An 8,480-nucleotide genomic window follows, 5' to 3' on the forward strand; every position below is an offset into this window, starting at 1 on the left:
GCTCCAGAGGAGAAAGTGAGGCTGGTGATTTAGCACAGCCCCCCCCCCTCAAATCCAATTCCCATCATGGCATCACCCCTCTGATGTCATGGTCTTCTTGGAGAATGAAGGACACACATCGTCATGATCACCATATTGTTGAGAAGAACGAAGTCTATCATAGCTGATCATCACACAGTGTTGCTGTTATTGCATACAATGTTCTCCTGGATCTTCTTCCTAAGTTTACACTCTCAACTCTGCTCTGTCCTCTACTCTCCAATCCTTTGTTCTCCTCTCATTTCCCTGGGTTATATTCCCATCATCTGCTCCTACATTTAGGTTACCAAACAGAGGCAAAGAAAGTCACAGACTAGATCCCAAAGAAATTTGTTTTCTTACTGAGTCCTTGCTGCAGCAATCCATTTTTATTTTTTTTTACTCTATTTCTCTATTCTAATTCCTATAGCAGCAGTTCCAGGCCATCTTTTCTTCTCAACCCTCCCTAACCTTTTATGACATAGTCTAAAGTCAGGGGGATTTGAGTTCAAACCTGGCCTCAGACACTTAACTAGCTGTGTGACCTTGGGCAAGACACTTAATCCTGATGACTTGATTGATCCAGGATTTCTATAATCTCCTTTCATTGATATAGGCTAATTTTTGTGGGATTTGGGATGAGTCAGGTACTATTCTTTCTACTTTTACTCATCAATGTAAGTGAAAGCAATTCATGAATAATCATGTGAGAAAGGACAGAAGTAGAAAAGTACAGAACAACCTGTTCAGGGAGATAACAAACATACCAGTTGCTGTCACTTTGACAGCAGAATGGAGGATAGACTTCAGAGGAGAGAGACTTGATGTAGACAAGACAAGACAGTCATCCTGATTCATATCTAGATCCAGATGGCTCCAGAGGAGAAAGTGAGACTGGTGATGTAGCACAGCCCCTCCTTACTCAAATCCACTTCATGTGTTTGTCATGGCATCATCTTCCTGATGTCATAGTCTTCTTCGAGAACAAAGGACACACATCACCATCATCATTTTACTACCTTCATAGCTGAGGACCTCAACATATTTTACTGAGAAAAGTCATTTGTCATGTACTTTTTCCTCCTTTTCTCTTCATTTCACAATTCTTTACCATTAACCCCAATTCTTTTCTTTACTCCAAGCATCTAATAATGAGGTGGCTCTTCTCCTCGTCCCTTTCATCTTATTGCCTTAGATCTTATCCCCTCCTGTTCTTTACAGAAGAAATGTTCCCGTAATTATCCTCCTCTTTACCATTTTATCTTTTCCTCTCCATTGGTTCCCCTGCTCTGCTTCTTCCTGGTGCCATTTGCTGGATTCCCATCTATGTCATCACACCCATTAACCTGGGTGGTCAGGTTCTGTCCTAGGCCCTCATTTTTCTTCCTTTATCCTAATTTACCTGGTGATCTCATCAGCTCCTATGAATTCAAATCCAATTTCTATGCTGCTGATTCTCCATTCTATGGATTTTGTCCCAGTCTTTTTGCTGACCTTCAGTTTCTGAGCTCCAACTGCCTTTCAGATATCTTGAACCAGATGTGAGGTAAACATTTTAAACGCAACATCACTAATACCCAACTCCTCTCTTCCCTGTGACTGGAGGGTGGGGGGTGGTATATATCACCTTCATCATGGTCCCTCAGGCAACCAATCTAGGAGACATCCTCTACTCTTCATTGTCTCTCTTCCCCATATTCAAGTTGTTGCTAAGTCTGTGATTTCACCTTTGCAGCATCTTCTCTCTCCTTTGACATTGTCCCTACCCTGGTGCACTCTCATCACTTCATTCCTGGATTAAGGTACTATTTGGGGGGGGGGGGCAGGAAAGGATAGAGTCTTCCTACTTCTTCTTTCCCAATTGCAATTTAGCCTTCATTCAGCCACTAAAATGATTTTCCTAAAGTTCAAGTATGACCATATTATTCCCCTGTTCAATCAACTATAGTGTTCCCTGTCACTTCCAGGATTAAATACAAACCTTGGTGCTTAAAACCCTTAAACAACTTGGTACTCCCTTTGCAGTCTTCTGTACCCCACACTGGTTATCTGGCTGTTCTAGGAGCCAAAGACTCTATCTATCCCTTTGTTCCAGGTCATTTTCTGTGGCTGTCCACCATATTTGGGATGCTCTCCTGCCTTTGCTCCTACTGGTGGCTTTCTTTATGTCCAATTAGATTCCACTTTATTTTTTAAATATTTTTTTAAATTTTATTTAAGGCAATGGGGTTGAGTGACTTGCCAGAGGTCACACACAGTTGGGCAATTATTGTCTGAGGTCGTATGTGAACTCAGGTTCTCCTGTTTCCAGGGCTGGTGCTCTATTCAATGCACCCCCCCCCCCCCAAATTCCACTTTCAACAGGAAGCCTCTTAATTCCACTGCCTACTCTCTTTGAATTATTTCCTATTAATCTTTCATATAACCTGCTTGTATATTTGCTTGTCATCTCCATTGTAACTTGTGAACTTTGAGAATGGAGACTGTCTTTTAAGCTTCCCTTGACTCTCTGGTGCTTAGGTATTTATTAATCAAATCATTGGGTCCTTCCATTCTGCCTACAAACATGCCCAGGTCTCCCCCAACCATTGCCTCAAAAAGCTATGGTCTTACATCTCTCCTTGTTTTCTCAATGAAACTCATAGGGGAAAAAAAACCCCACAGAATTACTTATTACTTCTACTTCTAATATATTAAAAAAACTACTTTGGATTTTTATTATAGAGATTAGAATTGAACCCACATTCCTGATTGAACTCAGCTCTCTGACCACTATCTACTTCCTCTCCTTTTCCCAATCCTTGTATTCTTTTTGGCCCCTCCTGATTTTTAGGGAGTGATAAAGCTTACCTATTTAAAATATATTTATGTTTATATTAATATCTATATACCTTTTGGGGATAAGGATTACTGATTCTAAATATATTATTTCATTCTAAACTATTAAATCTCTTTGCCACTCTGTCCTTCCCAGGAATCATTCAGTGAACATTTTCTATTTCCTTGCTTCCCTTCTTCCAAGGATTCTTGTAGACCTGGGACGGTCAGTCAGCTCTGATTCCCTGTAGGATCAAGTCCTTTACAACTTGGCCCCTCTCTTAAACACTCACTAAAGTCCAGCTAAGCTGGCCCTTCTGCTGGAACACCTTGTGACTCTGCCCTAGCAGTTCCCCTTGGCTGGAGTATAGCCCCCACCCTGTTTCTTAAGGATCTCTAATTTCTTTCAAGGTTCAGTTCACGTGACAGGCTTGTCAGTGTAGCTTTTTCCCTCAAAATTACGTCTCCCACCATCCCATCATTTTGTTGTAAACTAGAGTGCTTGGTCTGGAGTCAGGAAAACCCGAGTTCAGATCTGCCCTCACTTAGCTATGTGACCCCAGTGGGCAAATGGCCTAATCCCTCAGTCTTCTCATCTGTAAAACTGGGCATTTCCCCACCTACCTTACAGGATAGTTATGAGATGAAATGCGAATATTTGTTAAGTGTTTAAAAGGCAGGAGTGTAATAAAGTTTATTCCTTCCCCTTCCCCCCATTTGGCACATCGCAGGTACCTGATAAAGGTTTGGGGATTGGGAGAAGGAAGGGGGGTTATACATTTCAGACAAAGGTTTGGACAAAAGCAAGTTAGGATTATCCCAGGGTTTTGGGAAGAGAACAGATACTAAAGTCTCTGGAGAACCAAAAAGGTCAAGGTCAGCTCTTGGGATGGACTAATGGGATGGACTAATAACCTGACCTTGTTCTACAGGCAACAAGAAGGAAGTGATTGGTGCAAAATAGTATTTTTACAAATGGAGTGATTTCTACAGCAGCCAGGATGCAATACGCTTACAATTTTAAGAAAGAAGCATTCCTGTGACATTTATAGCAGTGAAGATGATCGTTATTTTGTGGGTGGGGAAGCTCAGGAGGACCTCGTTTAAAGTAGGTTGAGTTGGAGTTAGCCTCTAGACCTGAATCTGAGGTCAGTGAACTCCCAGCCTGAGAAAATAGGGAAGAAGCATCATGAACAAAGATTTTATTCTCCTGAGAAGATCAAAGTACCATGCAATTCCTTTCAGAAAAAATTGGGCATCGGACTAGGAGAACACACGTACTTATAAATAAGGCCTCGGTGTGGTCAAGTTTCTTGCCAAGTTAGTGTGGCTGGAAGCCAGTTTTCAGCTGCTCCCACCATGGGTTCTCAAAACACCAATTGGCCATTCAGAGGAAGGACATTAGCTCTTTTAGATGTAACTTTAGAGAAGGGGAAGAATAGAAAAATTATTTTCTCTCAGATTTATTTTCCAAAAACATGCTGGCAAGTCAATCCTCATGGAAGGAAAACTTTTATTTATTTATTTTTTTAAAGAAAGATTTTACTCAGGCACCTAATAATTGCCCAGCTGTGTGGCCTTGGGCAAGCCACTTAACCCCATTGCCTTAAATAATAATTTAAAAAAAAAGTTTAAAAAAAGAAAAGATTTTAGTTTGAATTTTACAATTTTTCCTCTAATCTTGCTTCCCTACTCCCACCCCCCACAGAAGGCAGTCTGTAGGTCTTTACATTGTTTCCATGGAATACACTGATCTAAATTGAATACGATGAGAGAAATCATATCCTTAGGGGAAAAAAATAAAAGTATAAGAGATAGCAAAGTTACATAATTTTTAAAAAATTAATCATAACAGTCTTTGGTCTTTATTCAAACTCTACAATTCTTTCTCTGGATCCAGATGGTATTCTCCATCACAGATAGCCCAAAATTGTCCTTGATTGTTGCATTGATGGAATGAGCAAGTCCATCAAGGTTATCACCCCCATGTTGCTGTTAGGGTGTACAGTGTTTTTCTGGTTCTGCTCATCTCACTTAGCATCAGTTCATGCAAATCTCTCTAGGCTTCTCTGAATTCCCATCCCTTCTGGGGAACAACAGTGTTCCATGACATACATATACCACAATTTGTTAAGCCATTCCCCAACCATTCCCCACTTAATTTCCAATTTTTTGCCACCACAAACAGGGCTGCTATGAATATTTTTGTACAACTGATGTTTTCACCCTTTTTTTAATCATCTCTTCAGGGTATAGACCCAGTAGTGATATTGCTGGATCAAAGGGTCTGCACATTTTTGTTGCCCTTTGGGCATGATTCCAAATCGCTCTCCAGAAAGGTTGGATGAGTTCACAGTTCCACCAACAATGTATTAGTGTCCCAAATTTCCCACATCCTTTCTTTTGTGTGATAAGCATTGTTTTATTTTTTAATTTATTTTTTATTCTCATTTTGTACAAATGTTTTTTTTTACATTAATAAAATATTCTTGTTTACAAGTAAACAAAATACCCCTCCCCCCATGAATATAGATAGACTTGCTTGGGTGAAAAAAGTAAAGGGGAGAGGAAAAAAAATTAAAATTAAAAAAAATAATAGTAGTAATTGTAGGTATGGCCAGGTGGCGCAATGGACGAAGCCCCAGCCCTGGAGCCACGAGCACTTGAGTCCATATCCAGCCTCGTAAACCCAATAATCACCCAGCTGTGTGACATGCAAGCCACCTGATCCCCACTGCCCTGCAAAAACCAAAAAGAAGAAAAAAAAAAGACCCAAAATAAAATAAAATAGTAATAATAGTAGGGGTGGCTGGGTGGCAGACAGAGCATTGGCCCTTGAGCCAGGAGCACCTGGGTCCAAATCCAGCCCCAGACACCCAAAGATCACCCTGCTATGTGGCCCCAGGCAGGCCACCCAGCCCCACTTGCCCTGCACCCTCCCCCAAATAATAATAACAAAAAATGTGCTTCAGTCTTTGTTCCAACACCATCAACTCTGTCCTGGGTGGATCACATTATTTATGATAAGTCCATCACAAGTTACTTCCATATTTTTCCAATGTTGCCATTGCTGATCGCAACTCCCTCCTTTCTTATTTCTCCCCTACCATGTACTATATTTTCTCTCTCCTTTCACTCTGACTCTGCTGTAGGGTCGCTGAGTGGTGCAGCAGACAGATCCCTGGTCCTGGGGCCAAGAAGCCCTGAGCCCCCATACCACCCCTTAGGCCCAGCATCCACCTGGCCCTATGGTCCTGGGCAGGCCTTCCAATCCCAGCCCCTTGCAAGAAGTAAAAAAGAAAATGTGTTATATCTGACCACTGTCCCCCCATGATCCATCCTCTCCTCCTTTATTCACATCCCCACCCCTTCCCCCTGCTCCCCGCTCCTTCTTACTCCAGATGTTTATACCCCATTGAGTATATATACTGTTTCCTCTCCTAGCCACCTCTGATGAGAGCAAAGGTTCCCTCATTCCCCCTTGCCTCCCCCCTTCCATATCATTACAATAGCTCATTGTAATAAAAAAAATCTTATTCCTCTCCTTTTTCTTTCTCCCATTCCATTTCCCATTTTTTCCTATTGACTCCATTTTTACACCATATTTTATCTTCGAATTCAGCTTTCTCCTGTGCTTCAACTATAAAAGCTCCCTCTACCTGCTCTATTAACTGAGAAGGTTCATATGAATATTATCAGTATCATTTTTCTATACATGCTGTTCATCTTTATTAAGTCCCTCATATTTCCCCCCTCTCCTCCAATCTCCATGCTTCACCTGAGTCCTGTATCTGAAGATCAAACCTTCTGTTCAGCTCTGGCCATTCCAAAAGGAACCTTTGAAATTCCCCTGGTTCATTGAAAGTCCATCTTTTTCCCTGGAAGAGCACATTCAGCCTTGCTGGGTAGTTCATTCTTGGCTGCATTCTAAGCTCTTTTGCCTTCCGGTATATTGTATTCCAAGCCCTACGAGCTTCCAATGTAGCTGCTGCTAAGTCCTGTGTGATCCTGACTGCAGCTCCATGATATCTGAACTGTGTCCTTCTGGCTGCTTGTAATATTTTCTCTTTGACTTGGGAGTTCTGGAACTTGGCTATAATATTCCTAGGGGTTGGTTTTTTGGGATCTCTTTCTTGGGGGGACTGGTGGATTCTCTCCATTTCTATTTTGCCCTCTGCTTCTAGAATATCAGGGCAATTTTTCTGTAGTAATTCTTTGAGAATGATGTCAAGGCTCTTTTCCTGATCATGACTCAGGTATTCCAATAATTTTTAAATTATCTTTCCTAAGTCTGTTTTCCATATCAGTTGTTTTTTCTTTTTTTTTTTTAAGTTTTTTGCAAGGCAATGAGGTTAAGTGGCTTGCCCAAGGCCACACAGCTAGGTAATTACTGAGTGTCTGAGGCCGGATTTGAACTCAGGTACCTGACTCCAGTGCCAGTGCTCTATCCACCGCACCACCTAGCCGCCCCTCAGTTGTTTTTTCAATGAGATATTTCACATTTTCTTCTAATTTTTCATTTTTTGGTTTTGAAGTATTGATTCCTAATTTCTGTTAAATTCATCAATCTCCCTGAATTCTATTCTTTGTCTGAAGGATTTGTTCTCCTCAGAGAGTTTTCTTATCTCTTTTTCCATCTGGCCAATTTTGTTTTTTAAAGCATTCTTCTCCTCTAACTTTTTGAACTATTTTATCCATTTGACCTAAGCTAGTTTTTATCATGCTATTTTCTTCAGCATTTTTTTGGATTTCCTTGACTAAGCTGCTGACTTCATTTTCATGTTTTTCCTGCATCTCTCTCCGTTCTTTTCCCAGTTTTTCTTCCAACTCCCTCATTTGATTTTCAAAAGTCTTTTTTGAGTTCTGTCATAGCCTGAGCCCAATTTCTGTTTTTCTTGGAGTCTTTAGATGCAGGAGCTTGTGCTTCCTCATCTTCAGACTGAGTATTTTGATCCTTCTTGGGCTCATTTGCAAAATATTTCTCAATGGTCCTCCTCTTTGTTTCTCTGCTTGCTCATTTTCCAGGCCTGGGCCTGGTTTGAGGGTGCTTCCTGAGCTTTTGGGACACTCCCACAAGGGTCTCAGTGTGTGAGGCTCTGTCCTCCCTCCTGGTCTGTGAATGACCATAAGCACCCCCCCCTCTGCCCTGGGGTGAGGTGGGGGGGCCCTGCTGTTCTGGGCGGGGCCTAGACTGCGATCAGGATCTGAATGTGGTCAGAGCCCCAGAGTCCTGTTCCAGGGGCAGAGGACAGAGCTGGGCAGTCTCTCTCTCTTCACTCCCCTCCCTCAGCTCAATGGGCTCATGCCCTGGAGGCTCCTGTTCACTGGCTCCGCCTGCTTCTGTTTCCGGGTCTGGGCTGCCGGAAGACCAAGTTGCTGGCTGTGTGCCCTGAGGGCTGGGCTCCACGTGCTTGCTCTGGCAGAGGTCCCCGCTGTTCCCCCACTTTGTGCTCGGTGCTCCCCAGGGTGCAGCTCAAAAGACTCCCCCGCTGCTGTGAGCTGTGGCTCCCAGCACTCTGGGGCTGCCTCCGGGAGGCTGAAGTTCTTTCGCTCTGGTGGGCCACCCCTCCGACCCCCGGAGCAGAGCCTTTCTGCTCTTTTCCAGGTTACCTTGAGTAGGAGAAACTGCCTCACTGGGTCCCTTT

General features: G+C 42.5%; 1 protein-coding gene across 2 annotated transcripts in view; it reads right to left on the minus strand.

Moving 5' to 3' along the window:
- SLC38A7 (solute carrier family 38 member 7) overlaps window positions 1–901 on the minus strand; it is a 35,551-nt gene extending 34,650 nt beyond the window's left edge. For both annotated transcript variants that reach the window (XM_074199071.1, XM_074199064.1), the window contains exon 1: window positions 786–901. The gene's annotated coding sequence lies outside the window, so the exon portion shown is untranslated. The remainder of the gene's footprint in view (window positions 1–785) is intronic.
- Window positions 902–8,480: the final 7,579 nt, after the last annotated feature.

This window comes from Macrotis lagotis, chromosome 1 (genome assembly GCF_037893015.1).
Source record: "Macrotis lagotis isolate mMagLag1 chromosome 1, bilby.v1.9.chrom.fasta, whole genome shotgun sequence".
Classification (NCBI taxonomy): domain Eukaryota; kingdom Metazoa; phylum Chordata; class Mammalia; order Peramelemorphia; family Peramelidae; genus Macrotis; species Macrotis lagotis.